This window comes from Bos mutus, chromosome 7 (genome assembly GCF_027580195.1).
Source record: "Bos mutus isolate GX-2022 chromosome 7, NWIPB_WYAK_1.1, whole genome shotgun sequence".
Lineage (NCBI taxonomy): Eukaryota > Metazoa > Chordata > Mammalia > Artiodactyla > Bovidae > Bos > Bos mutus.
This window is the reverse complement of record NC_091623.1, coordinates 53,566,109-53,586,658: the sequence shown is the minus strand read 5'-3', so window position 1 is coordinate 53,586,658 and position 20,550 is coordinate 53,566,109. Positions and strand designations below refer to the sequence as shown.

The window sequence follows — 20,550 nt, the reverse complement described above, 5'->3', positions numbered from 1 at the left end:
TGGGGTGGCTGGGGATACGAGGCCTCAAGGAAGCCCATGCCTTCCATGGAAACTGTCCCTAGACCAGCCATGACTTTGATCCATTGTGCATCCATCTATTTTGACCATGTGTGAGTAGGAGTCTTGTTCTCTCCAACCACTGCTAAAGGCATTCATTCTGTTGATTTCACATTTTGACCCTGCCACTGCTTCAACTGCTGGGATTTCAAGTATCAAGCCTGTTCAAAGCAAGAATGTATGAGTCACTTGGAACAAGATGCACTAGAAGAGGAGAGAACTGGTACCTGTTCAAGCACACTACACAGAATACAGGGGCGATAGGCAATACCTGGACTATGACATACATGTGTGTGTGCTAAGTCACTTCAGTTGTCTGACTCTTTGTGACCCCATGGACTGTAGCCCATCAGGCTCTTCTGTTCTTATGATTTCCCAGGCAAGAAAACAGGAGTGGGTTGTCATTTCCTTCTCCATATTGTGGAATATTTTGAACACAAAGAGGGCAGGACCCTAATATAATAAACATCCATGTCCCACCTTTCTGGGCTTCCCAGGTGGCGCTAATGGTAAACAGACCAGCTGCTCATGCAGGAGACATAAGAGACCTGGGTTTGATCCTTGGGTTGGGAAGATCCCCTGGAGGAGGGCATAGCAACCCACCCCAGTATTCTGGCCTGGAGAATTCACCTTTCTGAGTTAACTTCTGGACTGGCAATTAATACTAATACTAATTAATACCAATACTAATTTGTGTAAACTTTTAAATTTATCATTCTTGCTAGAGATTGCTTTATTAGTATTTTTTCAAGAAACCAAATTTCAGTTTTTCTCTCTACTACTCCACTTCTTCAAAATTAATTTAATTTGTTCTTTTGTGATCATTGTTTCCTGCTTTATTCTTTGAGTTTGCTACATTTATTCTTACTATGTTTATTAAATAAAATTTCAAGCTTTAACACACTTTTTAAGGCTACAATTTTTTCTCTAAAATTTTTTCTCTTGGAGAAGGGAATGGCAACCCACTCCAGGATTCTTGCCTGGAGAATTCCATGGACAAAAGAGCCTGGTGGTCTATAGTCCATGGGGCTGCAAAGAGTCAGACACTACTGAGCAACTAACAGTTTCACTTTCACTTTTCACTATCAGACAAAGTAGATTTTAATGCAATAATACACCCAGGGATAACAAAGGCAGCTTCATAAAGATAAAAGACTGAATGCACAGGAAAGATATAACAATTCTGAATTTGTACTCAGTATCTAATGATTGAACTATGAGCAAAAATAGTCAAATTCAATGTGTCAGGTGGGTGGGGTGATTTGGTTCAAGAAGGAGGGGATACATGTATACTTATATCTGCCTCTGGGAGATAGTAAAGGACAGGGAATCCTGGGGCACTGCAGTCTATGGGGTTGCAAAGCATCAGACACCACTTAGCAACTGAATAACAACAAATAGCTGATTGACCTAATGGGTGGGCATATACAGAAAATGTACTTGATCACTGCCAAAATGATCTTTAAGCACAAACAGATCATCTACTGCAGATGGTGACTGCAGCCATGAAATTAAATGACACTTACTCCTTGGAAGGAAAGTTATGACCAACCTAAATAGCATATTCAAAAGCAGAGACATTACTTTGCCAACAAAGGTTCGTCTAATCAAGGCTATGGTTTTTCCTGTGGTCATGTATGGATGTGAGAGTTGGACTGTGAAGAAAGCTGAGCACCAAAGAATTGATGCTTTTGAACTGTGGTGTTGGAGAAGACTCTTGAGTGTCCCTTGGACTGCAAGGAGATACAACCAGTCCATTCTGAAGGAGATCAGCCCTGGGATTTCTTTGGAAGGAATGATGCTAAAGCTGAAACTCCAGTACTCTGGCCACCTCATGGGAAGAGTTGACTCATTGGAAAAGACTCTGATGCTGGGAGGGATTGGGGGTAGGAGGAGAAGGGGAAGACAGAGGATGAGATGGCTGGATGGCATCATCGACTCAATGGACGTGAGTCTGAGTGAACTCCGGGAGTTGGTGATGGACAGGGAGGCCTGGCGTGCTGCGATTCATGGGGTCACAAAGAATTGGACACGACTGAGTGACTGAACTGAACTGAACTGAACTGACTTGATGATTGATACAACAAGGAGACAAAAAAGTCAGATTTCAACATGATTGACCTAATGGGTGGGCATATACAGAAAATGCACTTGATCACTGCTGAAATAATCTTTAAGCACAAACAGATCATCTACTAAGTTTGAGCACAAGTGCTGCATTCCACACTTAAATTTCAAAGAATTTAAATTGTGCAGAGTATGTTCTCTAGCCACAATGCAATGATACTAAAAGCCACTAACAAAGGGATAAAAATAGATCCTCCACATATTTGGAAACGAAGAAACGCATTTCTATATAACTTATGGATGAAAAAAAAACTCTCAATTCACTTTATTCTAATCAATGTATCTGTATAAATGAGGAAAATGAAGATGACTCAAAAGGAAGAGGATGAAATGAGAATTGGCTTATCAATGTATAATGCTAAAGCAAATGCGTGTTCACAAGTATACAAACACATGAACTGCACACCTGATAATAATGATTTTTTTCCTCCGGCTTTATGGAGATTAATTGACTTCTGTTGGCACCTGATAATTACACATTTGATTTTACTAGTGCTTAATCTAGATAAATTTCTGTACACATATATTTCCTGTTTCACTATTAAGTATGTAATATTTTGCCTATTTTATAGATATCAAACTGAACTCAGTTAAGTTGCTTGATAAATGACAGGTAGTAAAACACAAGATAGAAGGATTTTTGGGGGAGTGTGCATTTCAGCAAACTGGGAGATCTTAGTTCCCTGATCAGGGATCAAACCCATTCCCCTTGAAGTGGAAGCATGGAGTCCTAACCACTGGACTGCTAGGGAATTCCCAGGATAGCAGGATTTAAAATACGTGACTTGAAAACTTTACTAGAATTAAATTTTGAAAGAAACAGAAATTCTGGCATACCCAATATTTCATTCCCTTTGACTCATTCTAGAAGCCCACATTCTAGAAGCCCACACCAAAAGTTGATGACAGAATCATGAAAAAGAAAACGTTCTGGAGATGAATTTCCTCAAGGCTACCTTTATGTCTCTGTTCCTTAGGTTGTAGATGAAGGGGTTCATCATTGGAATAATCACAGTGTACATCATACTTCCCTCTTCCTGGGGGAGAGAGAGTAGCTGCAGAACTACGGTAGATCCCAACACAGGTCTCATAATTTAAGAAAATGACAGAGAGGTGAGATCCACAGGTGGAAAAAGCTTTATACCTCCCACCAATGGATGGGATTCCCTGGATGAAGGAGACAATCTGCATGTAAGAGGAAATTACGCCTGAGAGAGGACCAACATGTAACAGCTTAGTCACCAGATACACCAGGATGTCCTTGATAAGACTATCAGAACAGGCAAGTTTGAGGATCTGAGCAAGTTCATAGAAGTGGGAGATTTTCAAGTCTGTGCAGAAGGACAGCTGCAACACCATCAGACTGTGGATCAGGGCATTCAGAATGCTAACGAACAAAGAGAGAAGCAGCCGCAGACCACAGAGACAGGGGTTCATGATGATCACATAATACAGTGGGTGGCAGATGGCCATGATGGTCAGGAGTAAATTGTCCGTACAAATGAAAACCATGAAAAAATACATCTGAGTGAGGCAGCCTGCATAGGTGATGGCTTTGTTCTCTGTCTGGATGCTCGACAGCATCTTGGGGACTATAGTGGAGATGAAAGAGATGTCAGCAAAGGACGTGGGAGAGGAAGAAGTACATGGGAGTGTGGAAGTGGAGGTCAGAGCTGACGGCCAGGATGATGAGCAGATTCCCGAGCATGGTGATCAAGTACATGGACAGGAAGAGCCCACACAGGAGGGGCTGCAGGTCTGCATTATCAGAGAGGCCCAGGAGGAGGAATTCTGAGACGTCTGTCTGGTTTTCTGATTCTATGTTGTTGATAAGTGTACTGGAAAATATAGACATGAGTTACTATGAAGTGGATACACAGACATCATTTGTTTGAGAGAAATTTTCTTCTATGCCCTAAATTCTAAAAATATTTAGGGACTTCCCTGGTGGTCCAGGAATTAAGACTCCATGCTTCCACTGCAAGGGGCACAGGTTCGACCCCTGGTCGGGGAACTAGGAACCTGCATGCCGGGTGAGGCAGCCAAAAAAAATTTTTTTAATGTAAATAATTCTTCACTTCAAGTTCCTCTACTCATTTCCTCCTTCTCCAAGTAATTTTTGAATAACTTCTAAATACTGTACATTTTTTTCCAATACTACAATTAAAAAATGAAAACAAGTGCTATTGTTTTTTTCTAGGAACCATCATGGGCTTCTCAGGTGGTGCTAGTGGTAAAGAACCCGATTGCCAATGCAGGAAATGTCAGAGATGTGGGTTTGATCCCTGGGTCGGGAAGATCCCCTGGAGGAGGGCATGGCAACCTACTCCAGTATTCTTGCCTAGTGAATCTCATAGACTAAGGAGCCTGGCAAGCTACAGTCCATAGGGACACAAAGAGTTGGACACGACTGAAGCAACTTAGCACACATGCATGCATCATGCCTCCAGCACTTTATTTTCTTAGTATTAATTTATTTATTTTATTTATTTGGCTGCACCTGGTCTTAGTTACAGCACTTGGGATCTTTAGCTGTGACATGCAAACTCTTAGTTGAAGTATGTGGGATCTAGTTGCCAGACTAGGAATCGAACCTGGGCCCCCTGCATTGGGAGCACAGAGTTTTAGTCACTGCACCACCAGGGAAATCCCAAGGCATTTTAAAATCTATGATTAAATTCTAGTCAGTTCTTTATACACATCAAGCCTGGTTAAGAAGTGAAAATGAAAGTGGCTCAGTCATGTCTGACTCTTTGAGACCCCATGGACTATACAGTCCATGGAATTCTCCAGGCCAGAATACTGGAGTGGGTAGCCTATCCCTTCTCCAGAGGATCTTCTTGACCCAGAATTGAACCAGGGTCTCCCCCAGTTCTGCATAGCAGGCAGATTCTTTACCAGCTGAGCTAACAGGGAAGCTCTCAAGCTTAGTTGGATGACTTTATTTTCTCAGAGGATTTTTAACTCTGTGGTTAACCTTATACTGAGCCTGCTCAGATTTGCAAATCTCAGGTATTGCTGGAAATTATAAGCTCAGATTCTCTTCTATCTCAAGGTAAAAAATAATATCATTAATCCATTCCTTTAAATATTCTAACACTATTGCACTGTGGGGAACAATTTGCAAGCTATTTTGCTAGGTTAAAAAAACAGTATGATTACTAGTGTGCAGACAAGAGTTGAGGAAGTAACATAGATGTCTATCTGTGCATAAAATTTCTCTTCAAGAATCCATACAAAATTAGTGCAATGTTAGCCTCAAAAAGAGGACTTTACTGCTAAGAAATAGGAATAAAAGGGACATTTTTCACTGTTTTTGGTACCTTTTGAATTTTGAGCCACATAAACGAATCTCTTCAAAAAATTAACTTTCTTTTTGCTTGATTTTCCTTGACCAAGATTTCTCAAAGGCCTAATGATATTTTCTAACTCTTGGTATCATAAATCTGAAACCATTGTGGTTATTCTCTAATATTTGGTAATTTTCCTTTCTTTTAGAGGAAGGTACTATGATTTATCTTTTTCATTATAAAAATGATTTGTACCTCCCCAACAAATGTGATTCCTGGTGGCTCAGCAGTAAAGAATCTGCCTACCAACACAGGAGATCTAAGTTCGATCCCTTGGGTCAGGGAGATCCCTGGGAAAAGGAATGGCAACCCACCCCAGTATTCTTGCCTGGGAAATCCCATGGAGCCTTGTGGGCTACAGTCCATGGGGTCGCAGAGTCAGACGTGACTCAGCAACCAAAGAACAACAACCTAACAAAATGAAAGGTTTCGATTCATAAATTTAAAAAAGAAGAAGGGTAGTTGTCAGGGGATGGGAGGATGGCAGTATGGGGGGGAGGTGTTTAGTGTTTCAAGGGGACCAAGAATCACTTTTTTTTTTTTAATTTATTTTATTTTAACTTTACAATATTGTATTGGTTTTGCCATATATCAAAATGAATCCGCCACAGGTATACATGTGTTTCCCACTTTTGAAAGATGAAAACTGTTCTGGAGATGAACGGTGGTAATGGTTACACAAAAATGGAATTGAAAAAAAAAAATTTTTAAAAAAATGGAATTGAACTCAATGCCACTGAACTGCATACTTAAAATAGTTAAAAGGGTACATTTTATTTTCTATATTTTGTCACTATTAGAAAATAAATGAATTTATAAGAAGTACTGAAGAAACTCTTTCTGTTTTGCTTACTCATGCGCTTGTCCTCTATGCTTTGAGAAATCAGCCAGCTGCCCCCTCATTTCTTGAACTTCATGGATGTTCTTAGGAACACAGCCCCACCCCCACTTCTGTTTCAGGCTTCTCCCTCAGTCAGGGAATTCTGCAGATCAGGGAATATTTAACACCATTCATGGAGACTCAGATCTTACCTCCTCCTGTTCTTGGTAGAATCACATCAGAGTCAATAGCACAGGTCTCCTCCTTCCCTTCCTGAAATAAAGGGATGCATTGGAGCAATCTGAAATTCTCAGAAAATATTAGGAAGTATTGATTTCCTTCAAATAGCAAATTGGTCCATAAAATTTCAGGGCGAGAGAATGGGCTCAGCAGAGCCAGGAGCAATGGCAAACCTGGTGCCAAGGGACTTGGGAATAGGCCAGAAAAATCGAGAGGCCCATTAGACAGTGACTCTCAGTCTTGACCATGTGTCAGAGTCACCTGGAGGGTTTCTTAAAACAGAGATTGCTGGGTGCCACCCCAGTTTCAGCATCTCTAGGTGAAGTCCAAGAAACTGCATTTCAAAGAATTCCCCAGGTAATGCTGATACAACTGGTAGAACCTGCTACATAATTTTCAGGTCCCAGCGCAAAATGAAAATTTGGAACCCCAAGTTGTGAAAATGTCAAGACAGTGATAGCAGAGCATTCAACCAAGAGCAGGGTCCTCTGTGGCCCTTCTCATTGCACATCCACAAACCCAGCTCTGGCTGCTGGTCACATTATTTAAGGGATACATTATTTTTCTAATATTTATTTATTTCTATGTATTTCTTTGGGATTCCCTGGTGGCTCAGATGTAAAGAATCTGCCTGCAGTGTAAGAGACCTGGGCTCAAACCCTGGGTGGGGAAGATCCCCTGGAGAAGGAAATGGCAACCCACTCCAGTATTCTTGCCTGGAGAATCCCATGGACAGAGGAGCCTGGTGGGATACAGTCCATAGGTTTGCAAAAGAGTCAGACACAACTGAGCGACTAATACAAACATACACAATTATTTATTTATTTGGCTGCACCAGGTCTTAGTGTGAGATCTTTAATTGGAGCTTGTGGGACCTAGTTCCCTGACCAGGGATTGAACCTGGGCCCCCTGCATTGGGAGCATGAAGTCTTAGCCACTGGATCAGCAGGGAAGTCCCGACACGTTTCTTTTTCTTTTTTTATTATTTAATTTTTTGGCACAGCATGCAAGATCTTAGCTCCCTGACTAGGGATTGAACCTGAGGCCCCTGAAGTGGAGGCATAGAGTCTTAACTCCTGAACCACCAGGGCAGTCCTAGGGATACATTTTGAGAACCATTGGTTTAGATTTCCTGCTTAATTAACCCAAGACCACATCCAAATGAGAATAATACTGATAATGATAATAATAATAATGTTTTCCCTTTCCTCTAGAAATTACAAGGGTTTCCGTATCTCCAGGATGGCCCTATAGAAGACTACAGGGGGTGAGTTTCTCCCCAGGAGGTAGATGTTGAAGACAAATAGATGTTTGAAAATTTCAAGGAGACAGTCATGTGTGCAGTTTCCAGATAAGACACATTCTCTAAGAAGTAACAAGGTATCTTCCTATCCGGTCTTGTAAGTGTAAGATTGTACTGATATGGGACAGGGGGCAAATTTACAGTTTTGTGTTTTGTTTTGTTTTGTTTTTTCTGGCCCTTGGAGTGTTATCTCCAAAGTTCCTCATTAGCCAAATTGCTCTCTCATCACTTAAGTCCTGCAGCAGGAAGAAGAAAACTACTGGCTTGCTAAGTCTCTGAGTGGGGATAAGCATGTGATCTTTCTTCCTACCTCTTTTGGGTATCAAAGTTCACAGCCCAGGTTGGTCCAGATGCCCAACAGCAGAGATAGTCATCCTTTACCAAATATCACTCCCTTATCAAGGAAGCAGTCTCCCAAAATGAGCCATTCCCGTTCATCTTCATGGTTGTTGCTAATACTCCTATTGACTTGGAAGTGACTCTTACTTGGCTCTTTTGTTAAACTCAGCAAAGTTGTTTTTGTGTGTGTGTGTGCGATGTATTTTGTAAAGTGTGTGTGTGTTCAGTTGCTCAGTCGTGTCCGACTCTTTTTGACCCCACGGGTTGTAGCCTGCCAGGCTTCTCTGTCCATGGGATTTTCCAGGCAAGAACACTGGAGTGGGTTGCCATTTCCTTCTCCAGGGAATCTTCCTGACTCAGGGATCAAACCTGTATGTCCTAGATTTCCTGCATTGGCAGGTGAATTTTTTCACCACTGAGCCACCTGTGAAAGTGAAAGTCACTCAGTCGTGTCCAACTCTTTGTGACCCCATGGACTTTAGTCCATGGAATTCTCCAGGCCAGAATACTGGAGTGGGTAGCCTTTCCCTTCTCCAAGGGATCTTCCCAACTCAAGGATCGAACCCAGGTCTTCTGTATTGCAGGCAGATTCTTTACTAGCTGAGCCACCAGGGAAGCCCAAGAATACTGGAGTGAGTAACCTATCCCTTCTCTAGCAGATCTTCCTGACCCAAGAGTCAAACTGGGGTCTCCTGCATTGCAGGCGGATTCTTTACCAACTGAGCTATCAAGGAATATTTTATAATATATGTTAAAATATTTGGCTTGGCCAAAAAGTTCATTCAAGGGACTTCCCTGGTGGACTAGTGGCTAAGACTCAGAGCTCCCAATGCAAGGGGTCCAAGTTCCATCCACAGTCAGGAACTAGATCACACATGACATGACTAAGACTCAATGCAGTCAAATAAATTTAAAATGTATATATATATACACACACACACACACACACACATATTTTAAAGTTCATTTGGGTTTTTCCATAACATCTTACAGAAAAACCCAAATGAACTTTTTGGCCAAGCAAAACATACAGTTTTTAACATACTGTCTGCATCCTGTTTTGGAAACACTAATAAGTACATCTCTACAGTTTCTAGATTTTTGCATCAGGAGTACCTGCTCAGGTGACTTCCTCCAACACCCCTGTCAGGGCCAGGGTTCTTGATTTGGGGTTCTACTCATTGGTGACACTCACCTATGACTGTACTGAGATCCAAGACTCTTTTGATTATTTTGATGATGAAAGGCCATTTTGCCCTGAAAAATGCAATACAAGAGAACAATTTTTGCTGAGCATAACTTAACACAGTGCCAGACTCTAATAGGAGCTGATAATGTATTACTGATGTGAGTCAAGAAACTGTTCCAACCCATAAATTAGGTGCCATAATGAGAAGGCAATGGCACCCCACTCCAGTACTCTTGCCTGGAAACTCCCATGGATGGAGGAGCCTGGTAGGCTGCAGTCCATGGGGTCACTAAGAGTCGGAGACGACTGAGCGACTTCACTTTCACTTTTCACTTTCATGCATTGGAGAAGGAAATGGCAACCCACTCCAGTGTTCTTGCCTGGAGAATCCCAGGGACAGAGGAGCCTGGTAGGATGCTGTCTATGGGGTCACACAGAGTCGGACACGACTGAAGCAACTTAGCAGCAGCAGCAGCAGCAGCAATGATTTATAACCACAAAAGAGGTGAGATGGTCTTCCCTGGTGGCTCAGACGGTAAAGAATCTGCAGTGTAGGAGACCTGGGTTCGATCTCTGGGTTGGGATGATCCCCTGGAGAAGGCAATGGCTACCCACACCAGTATTCTTGCCTCGGAAATCCCATGGACAGAGGAGCCTGGCAGGTTACAGTCCATGGGGTGGCAAAAAGTCGAACACAAGTGAGCGACTAACACTTTCACATACAGCCAGTGATTAGAGGCAATGGTTTGCTGGGAAGTCAGTAAAAGACCTGATTTGTACCACTGATGAATTTCCGGCGCGGACCGGGGTGGGGTGGGAGGCGGGGGCGGGGGGGTAGGTGGAGGCCATGGTGGAGTATTGGAGCATGTAGTGATCTTAGTTCCCCCACCAGGGATGGAACTCATGCCCTCTGCATTGGGAGCACAGATACCTAACCACTGGACCAGCAGGGAAATCCCAACCTTGGTCAATTTCAAAGGTGTTAATTCTCACAGGATAAATTCGAGCTACCAGTCCCGGAAGGCAGAGTTGGAAAGAGCTATGTGATCCACTCTGAGGGGTGGACTTCACTACTGAGGATTCCTTCGTCTTCAAACTCCAAGCTTATTCATGCCTCAAGGCTTTTGTATCAGCATTTCTGGTATTTCTCTCTTTTGAAATGTCTTCTCCCAGATCTTCCCACAGGTGGCTTTTGTAATTCAGATTGTCAAATTTAAAAAAAAGCCACTACTTCAAATGTTAGTGATTACTAAATGCCTTTACTAAAGCAGACAACTGCAACAGGAAGAAATGCTTAGTTAACCTAAAATGTCTCAGGGAAGGAGTGGAGCAACAAAGCTTTAATTTGCAGACGCCTAGGCTTCCCTGCGGAGAGGGTGATGGCAACCCACTGCAGTACTCTTGCCTGGAAAATCCTATGGAGGAGCCTGGTAGGCTGCAGTCCATGGGGTCGCTAGGAGTCCAACACGACTGAGCGACTTCACTTTCACTTTTCACTTTCATGCATTGGAGAGGGAAATGGCACCCCACTCCAGTGTTCTTGCCTGGAGAATCCCAGGGACAGAGGAGCCTGGTGGGCTGCCGTCTATGGGGTCGCACAGAGTCGGACACGACTGAAGCGACTTAGCAGCAGCAGCAGCAGGCTTCCCTGGCGATGCGGAGAGCTGACTCATTTGAAAAGACCCTGATGCTGGGAAAGATTGAGGGCAGGAGGAGAAGGGGACGACAGAGGATGAGATGGTTGGATGGCATCACCGACTCAATGGACATGGGTTTGGGTGAATTCTGGGAGTTGGTGATGGACAGGGAGGCCTGGCCTGCTGCGGTTGATGGGGTCGCAAAGAGTCGGACATGACTGAGCCACTGAACTGAACTGAATTGAGGCTTCCCTGGTGGCTCAGATGGTGAAGAATCTGCCTGAAATGTAGGAGACCTGGGTTCAATCCCTGGGTCAGGAAGATCTCTTGGAGAAGGTAATGGCAGCCCACTCGAGCATTCTCGCCTGGAGAATCTCATTACAGAGGAGCCTGGCGGGCTACAATCCATGAGGTTGCAAAGAGTCGAAAATAACAGCAACTAACACACAGGACTGGAGAGGGAAGGAGAGAGGGAGGGGCTCGTTGAGAACTAGTTTGTGGGCGGGGCTGGGTGGGGCTGGGAATGAGGGTAGGGCGGGGAGTGTAAGTGCAAGATGAAGTAGGGGAGTGTCTGGAAACTTAACAAACTGCTTTAAACAATTGCAATATAAATTTAGAAAAAAAGATTGCAATAACAGGAAAAGATGAGGCAGGAAACGTTTGTCATCAGGAACATTGAGGAGGGTGGGATTGACAGTAGAGCAAACAAGTTACAGTACTGGCCGTGGTGGACTGGTGGTGGTGGTAGTGGGATTTAGTAGCTAAGTCGCATCCGACTCTTGAGACGCCATAGACTGTAGCTCGCCAGGCTCCTCTGTCTATGGGATTTCCCAGGCAAGAATACTGGGATGGGTTGCCATTTCCTTCTCCAGAGTATCTTCCCCAACTCAGGGACTGAATCCAGGTCTCTCGCATAGTCTGAGTCACCAGCAAAGCCCTTTATCTGCATTATCACCCTCCAACAGAAAACAACCTGCTTTATTATTAGTTTACACTTGAGGACAGGAACACATGACTTTAACATAATTTTTATCAGGCCCAGGGCTAGAGAGAGTAAAGTCAGATTTGAATGCATTAAGTGAAACTCCATTCACAAGACACCTAAACCATATTCTTTTCTTCCAAACCAACCTGCATTCAGGGAGCTGAATTTAGGAGAAAGGCAAACTCTCTATATGGGGCTTCCCTTGTAGCTCAGCTGTTAACAAATCTGCCTGCAATGCAGGAGACCTGGGTTCCATCCCTAGGTTGGGAAGATCCCCTGGAGAAGGAACTGCTACCCACTCTAGTATCCTGGTCGACTGGGCGACTTTCACTTTAAACTCTCTGTATGGAAGAATTGAGTGGAATTTCTTATAAATAAAGGTTCTCACTGTCTTAAGTCAATCCAGCCTAGGTTGTGTCAAGGTCTCCCCAGGAACTTCATCTTCCCAGAGTGTCCCTGTTCAACTACTACGAGTCATTCAGGTATCCCATTACCATTTACTTTTCTTCTAGCATTCACTGTCTACAAAAGCCGTCTTACTTATTTGATTTTCCTGTGTGTATGTCGCGTTTTTTTTTTTTTTTTTTTTACATTCCTGGTATTCAGAATAGTGCATGGTATATAGTAATACTCAATAAACATTAATTCAATGAATGAAAATTATCCTGTAAAAATACACAATTTATATTTAAAATACGCAACAATTTAGACTTCCGTAGGCTGCGAACCATTCTATAGAATTTACTGAATGCAGTCGACCCTGGGATCTGCGGATCCGCAATCGGTCGAATCTGCAGTTGCGGAATCCTCAGAATCAGAGTGGTTGGCGTTTGGTCGAATCTGCAATTGCGGAACCCGCAGTTCCGGAACCGCAGATGCGGACCCCTGCAGATGCGGAACTCGCTGAATTCGAGGGCAGGATGTAAATTACACCGTGTTCCAGGAGGGCCTCGAATATCCCTGGCTTTTGGTATGGGTGGAGTGGTGGTCTTGGAATTAGTGCTCCGCAGATACCCAGGGAAGGCTGAACTTGCATCTTTACTTGACAATTAAAAGGAATATTTAGGGTAAACAGGCTTTCCTTACCTCAGTTGGTAAAGAATCTGCCTGCTAGGCAGGAGACCCGGGTTTGATTCCTGGGTTGAGAAGATACCCTGGAGAAGGAAATGGCAATCCATTCCAATATTCTTGCCTGGAGAATCCCACGGACAGAGGAGCCTGGTAGGCTACAATCTATGGGGTCGAAAGAGTCGGACTCACGACTTAGCGACTAAACTACCACCATTAGGGTAAACGGGGGCCTACTTTTTGGTTTAACAATAATCCAATATAAAGTTCACTGTGTAAACCTGGTCAAAGAGAACAAGGTGTGTCTTCTAATCCTTTAGCCCTTTTAGCTGTATAATAGATAAAGTTCGGTGACCTTGTGCATTTCTCCAGACAGAAAGCTTGCGGTAACTGAGAAGTACAGCCAGGCCCAAGCCCTTACCTCGCTGACCTGTGGATTTCTGTGTCTTTTGGTGAGTAATGAATAAGAACTTGCAGCACGCGCTCCCCACTACCCTTCACTTTGTAAGATAATTTCTAACCTGCAGAATATTTTTCTCTTGATGGTGGGCATCCGGGTGCGTTTGAGGTTGAGATATCTTGTGAAATGAAATTGTTCAGTTATTTATGTTGCATAAGCATCCGCTGAAAGAAGCGCACAATGTGAGAGTTGTGAGTTTTTAAGTTTTATTTGGGACAAAGTGAGGACTATAGCCTAGGAGACCGCCTCTCAGATATCTCTAAAGAACTACTCCCAAAAGGTAGGGGGTAGGTCAGCGTGATTTTGGTGAAGGGATATACCTGCCATCAAGCAACATTTTGGCAGAGGGTTGCTACTACTCATGAGGAGCAGATGTCTCTGTTAATTATTTTAGTCCTTTTTAGATAAAAGAAAATGCAAGGGGACTTCCCTTCTATTGCAGGGTGTGTGTGTTTGATCACTGGTCAGGGAACTAAGATCCCACATGCCACTGTGGTATGGCCAAAAAAAAAGATAATACAAGAAATTGGGCTTATAAAATCTTCTCCTAAAGAATATCTAAAGTCCTGTTCTGCCAGTTTTTCCAGGAGCATGGAGCTCCTCGTTCCTGAACTCTGCTCTGAACTCCTTTCAGGGTGTGTTGAAGGTCAGCCACTGCAGTGACCAGTGACTTCATCCTTACAGAGGCAGATGGTAGTTTTTCAACCACATAGGTTTTGTTCACAGGGTGTCAGAATGGGCGATTTTATTACCTTTTAACCATAAGTTCTCCTGTTAAGGTCAGCTGTATGCTCCCGGGTGGCACAGTGGTAAAGAATCTGCCTGCCAAAAGAACGGAGGAGATGCGGGTTCAATCCCTGAGTCAAATAGTTCCCCTGGAGAAGGAAATGGCAACCCACTCCAGTATTCTTGCCTGGAAAATCCCATCAGAGGAGCCTGAAGGGCTGCAGACAGTCCAGGGGGGTCTCAAAGAGTCAGACACAACTGAGTGAGCATACACATTGTTCTTTTCAAGAGAGCTCAGCTCACATGACAGCCCCCAACACTCGAAAGTCAAGAGGTCCATGAAAAAGTGATGCAGATTTCACTAAGGTTCTACCTGGAATTGGAGTTCAGTTGACTCTATATGGAAGGAGTTTTGACCTAGTGTTGTGTTCATTAAGTATTTGTTATCCCCCAAAGGAGATAAAACATAATAAAGGCAAATTAGGCATCTGCTTTGGCTTTAAATACAAGGGATTTGGTTATAAAATAGCATTGTCTTACAGAATTTCTTTCTTTTTCTTTTTTTGTGACCATGCAGCTTTTGTGTGGAGTCTTAACCACTGGACCACCAGGAAAGCCCCTCTTATAGAATTTGATGCTTCCTTTACTTAAATAGAATTCACATTATTTAAACAACTCACAAGCTTCTTGTTATTATTTATTACATACATTTTAGTAATTCTTATCATTTAGTCACTAAATTTTAGTGTGATTGGAGGATACTTGCTTTGTTGTGTTGGTTTCTGCCACACAACAACTTGAATCAGTCTTAACTGTATGTATATCTCCTCCCTCTTGGGTCTTCCTCCCATTCCCCTCCCAACCCCACCCCTCTAGGTTATCGCAGAGTGTGAGGCTGGGTTTCCTGCATTTTTTTTTTTTTTAACTTTTTATTATTCTATTACTTCTTTTCGGCTGCACTGGGTGGGTCTTCTTTGCTGCAAGTCGGCTACTCTCTAGTTGTGGTCCATGGGCTTCTTGTTGCAGTGGCTTCTTTTGTGGAGCATGGGCTCTGGATTCAGTAGTTGTGGCCCATGGGTTTAGTTCCTCTGTGGCATGTGGAATCTTCCTGAACTGGGGATCAAACCCATGTCTGCTGCATTAGCAGGAAGATTCTTAACCTCTGAACCACCAGGGAAGTCCCCTGGGTTTGTTTTTAAAATTTTTTATTTGGCTGCACCAAGTCTTAGTTGCAGCATGTGGGGATCTAGATCCCTGACCAAGGATCGAACCTGGACCCCCTGCATTGAGAACAGAGTCTTAGCCACTGGACCACCAGGGAAGCCCCTTCCTAAATGAGAGCACGTCAGTGGAGGACTCAATCTAAGGGTTCATTAAGCCTCTTGAAAAAAAGTTACTGAAGCCTCAATGCACAATCTAGAAAATGACTAGGATACCAGCAGACAATGGGCTAAGCCTGGGGGGAGTGGAGGGGGGAGGTGAACATTTTAGCCTGAGGACTCTACACATGCAAAATCCCTGTAGCAGCTAAAAACTCTGGATTGTACCAAGAAGTGAGCAAGACAGGACATGGCTGAAAAAGAAGCAAGAGGGGAGGAAATCAAATTAGATTGCAGGAGCCCCAGCCACATGACTTGTAGTCTTGAAAGCAAATTCAGGGTTTAATTTAAGACAGGTGGGAAGCCATTATGAGCAGGGGCACAATGATTATAGACTTGTGTTTAGCAGAGCTAGCTGTGTGGTGAGGATGGAGTACAAAAGGGCAAGCTTGACCGTCAGAGAAAAGACGAAGGATTAGTAGTAGATTTTAGGAATGAGTGACAGTAATCTAGACTCTTGATGGTTGCAAAGTAGAAAAAAGTGATGACTTGGGGAAGAGATGAAGGGTGGAATCCATATCATTAATTTCTTCACACTCAGAATGCTTTGCAATGTGATGAGCTAGTGACTGGATGTAGATGGTTTTTTAAATATATGTTTATACTTATTTCTATTTATTATTTGGCTGCACTGCATCTTAGCTATGGCCTTCAGGATCTTCAGTCTTTGTTGCGACATGTGATATCTTTAGCTGAAGCATGCGAACTCTTAGTTGTGGCTTATGAGATCTAGTTCCCTCACCAGGGATCAAACCCAGGCCCCCTGCATTGGGAGCTCAGGGTCTTAGCCACTGTGCCACCAGGGAAGTCCTCAGGTATATGGTTTTAATAAGGCCACTCTCTTGGACATTGGGCTTCCCAGGTAGCAAAGTGGTAAAGAATCCACCTGTCAAGGCAGAAGATACAGGTGATGAAATTCGATCCCTGGGTCAGGAAGATCCCCTGGAGCAGGAAAGGGCAACCCATTCCATTATTCTTGCCTGAAAAGTCCATGGACAGAGAAGCCTGGCGGGCTACAGTCCATGGGGTTGCAAAGATTCAGACTCGACTGAGCATGCATGCATACACTCTTGGACATTAGATCTAGTGGAAGAGAAAGAATGTAAGCAAGCAAAGAACAAATATATGATTACAAATTGTGCCAAGGGCTACGTTGGAAGAATAGAGAGAGCTCTTAGACAAAAAGAGATTGTCTTTATATTAAATATGGGGCTCATGATAAAGTTGATTCTGAGAAAATGACATTTACATGGACAGAAAAATAACAAAGGAAAAATTATCCATGTGTCAGGGAACAGGGAAGAGTTTAGCAGTTGGAATTTTCTCTGGAGGGAGCACCACTGAAGAAATGATTAGATATGGGTGGAGATAGGGTGTGTCTTGGATTAGTCTGTCAATTTCTGCTGTGTGGGAGGGTGGAGAACTCTACAAAGGAATGGTTTTAGATTTCAGGTAATTGCTGCCCTTAGGGGATGGGGTAGAAAGTGCGCCCTAATTTTTAAACTACTTTGGCTATTGTGGACTGAGGGAGAGCAGTCTAGGATTCTGTGTGGTTTTTTAAAATTTTGTTTATTTTATTATTTTTAAAAGTTTATTTATTTGACTGTTCTGGGTCTTAGCTGTGGCATGTAGGATCTTTGGTTACAGCATGTAGGATCTAGTTCCCTGACCAGGGATTGAACCCTCAACCCCCTGCATTGGGAGCACAGAGTCTTAGCTGCTGGACCACTGGGGAAGTCCCTTTATTATTTTTGACTACACTGGGTCTTTGTTGCTGTGTGTGGGCTTTCTATAGTTGCAGTGCTTGGGCTTCTCATTGAGCTGACTTCTCTTGTGGAACACAGGCTCTAGGACACTCGGGCTTCAATAATTGCACCTCCCAGGCTCTAGATCACCAGCTCAATAGTTGCGGCCTATAGGCTTAGTTCAGAGAAGGTAATGGCACCCCACTCCAGTACTCTTGCCTGGCAAATCCCATGGACGGAGGAGCCTGGTAGGTTGCAGTCCATGGGGTCGCTAAGAGTCAGACACGACTGAACGACTTCACTTTGACTTTTCACTTTCATGCATTGGAGAAGGAAATGGCAACCCACTCCAGTGTTCTTGCCTGGAGAATCCCCGGGACGGGGGAGCCTGGTGGGCTGCCGTCTATGGGGTCGCACAGAGTCAGACACGACTGAAGTGACTTAGCAGCTGCAGCAGCATAGGCTTAGTTGCTCTGCTCCACAGCAAGAGGAATCTTACCTGGATCAGGGATTGAACCCGTGTCCCCAGTATTGGCAGGTAGATTCTTAACCACTGGACCACCAGGGAAGCCCTCTGTGGGTTTTGTTATTTTTTCTTCTGTGGGCTTTAATTGAGTTCAGCCCATAGGAAGGGGGAAGGGCTTATCAATTAATCTTTAGTTTCAATTAATTATAGCTGCGGGGTGGGGTAAAGGTATGTGATACCAATGGTACCTTCTTTGTGCTGTGACTACCTCGGGCACTAGTACTCCTTGCTGAGAGTGCAGATGTTTGAAGTAAAAACTCTTTTTGGAAGAGATGATAAATTCAGTCTGATAAATTTCATCAGTGGTACCTACAAAGATTTTAGATGGCCTCATTGAAAAGGCAACAGGATATATGGGTCCTAAAGATCAAATTTGAGTTCTCTAACTGGAGATTTGGGTGTCATGAGCGTAGAGATGGAATTTAATTTCAAAGGAATTAAATTAGATGTGGAATGCACAGAATAAGGTGAGAGATGAGGGCCAGGACCGAGCCTTGAGAACAGTCAACAGTGAGAAAGGAGCAGGCCAATGAGTCCAGAGAAATAAGATGCCAACCAGGAGATGTCACAGAGCCTATGAGAGAGGCTGATTTATAGAAGAAAGTAGTGATAGGATTTTTCTTATGGGTCAACTAAGTCATAGAGAAGGAAATGGCAGCCCACTCCAATATTCTTGCCTGGAAACTTCATGGACAGAGGAACCTCTACAGTTCATGGGATCGAAAAGAGTTGGACACAACTGAGCTACTGAGCTTGTATGTCAAAAGCAGAATGGCATTCACTGGATTGATTCTCTTAAATCCTTGGCAGTCTTGGCAGAATAGTGCCAATGAAGCGATAGTAAGGTAGTAACTAGGTTGGAGTGTAATTAAGGGAAGTGAGGAAATGGGGAAAATGTGAGGATAGACTATTCTTTTTAAAAAATAGGTATTTGGTTGCTCCAGGTCTTAGCTGCAGCATGTGGGATCACATTTCCTAACCAGGGATCGAACCCTGACCACCTGCACTGGGAGCTCAGGTCTTAGCCAGTGAACCCACAGGGAAGTCCCTGGGGATAGACTCTTCTTTCAAACAATTTGATGGAGAACAGGAAAAGAGATTGAACAGTAACTGGAGGGCTAAGTGGGTTCTAAGCTATGAATTCGTTTCAAGATGGGAGATCTTTTTTCTTTGAACTGATTAAGAAGCTTTATTTAGAAAGAAGAGATACAAGACAATATGTATTAGAAACACAAGGTAACCTTTAGAAAATGTACAAAAAGTCACTGAACTTTTTTTTTTTTGGCCTCACCCAAAAGGGGCATAGGGGATCTTCCCCAACCAGGGATGGAACCCTCACACGCTGCAGTGGAATCACACACTCTTAACCACTGGACCAGGGAAGACCCACAGTCACTTAAGATAACTCTCAAACTTTGCAAAAAATTATAAAGGGAAAAGATTAGCCAGGAAAATACCTGTCTCCAAGCCCATGTACTTTCTCATTTTTTTTAAAAAAATTCTTTTCCATTATGGTTTCTCATAGAATATTGAATATAGTTCCCTGTGCTGTACAATAGGATCTTGTTGTAAGATGAGAGATCTTTGATTATATTTCAGTGATAAACGTATAAGTACAGGACTTCCCTGGTGGTCCAGTGGTTAGGAATCCACCTGCCAATGTAGGGGACATGGGTTCTATCCCTGGTCAGGGAAGATTCCACGTGCCTCAGGGCAACTGAGCCTGAGTACACAACTACTGAGCTGCATGCCCTAGAGCCTGCTCTCTGCAGCAGGAGAAGCCCACCCACCGCAAATAGAGATTAGCATCTGCTCACTGAAACTAGAGATAGCCCATACAGCAGCAAAGACACATCACAGCCAAAAATAAATAAAAATTTTTTAAAACAGTATGAGTTCAGTGGAGTAGAAGTTGATGGTAATGGAAAAGAAAAAGGAATAAGTAATACAGCAAGCTCTCTGAGAAGGTAGGAAGGGATTAGACCAGTGGTTCTTAACCAGGAAATTTTGCCCCCTAAAGGACATTTGCCAATACCCCTTACACAACTTGAGGGGATACCACTGACATCTTCCTGACCTCAGCTGGTAAAGAATCTGCCTGCAATGCAGGAGACCCTGTTTCAATTCCTGGGTCTGGAAGATCTTCTGGAGAAGGGACAGGCTACCCACTCCAGTATTCTTGGGCTTTCCTGGTAGCTCAGCTGGTAAAGAATCTGCGTGCAATGCTGGAGACATGGGTTTGATACCTGGGTTGGGAAGATGTCCTAGAGAAGGGAACAGCTACCCACTCCACTATTCTGGTCTGGAAAATTCCATGGACTATATAGTCCATGGGGTCACAAAGAGTCAGACATAATTGAGTGACTTTCTCTTTCACTTTTGGGCTTCCCTGGTGGCTCAGATGATAAAGAATCAGCCTGCAGTGTTGGAGACCTGGGCTCCATCCCTGGGTTGGGAAGATGTCCTGCAGAAGGAAATGGCATCCCACTCCAGTATTCTTGCCTGAAAATCCCATGGACAGAGGAGCCTGGCAGGCTGCAGTCCATGGGGTCACAAAGAGTCGGAAACACGACCGAGCAACTTCACCTGCTACTGACAT

The 20,550-nt window shown here is 43.5% G+C and overlaps 1 pseudogene; it reads right to left on the bottom strand.

Annotated features, from left to right (window-relative positions):
- Positions 1–3,095: 3,095 nt before the first annotated feature.
- Positions 3,096–4,039, bottom strand: LOC102268111 (olfactory receptor 7G3-like; annotated as a pseudogene).
- Between the last annotated feature and the right edge of the window lie 16,511 nt (positions 4,040–20,550).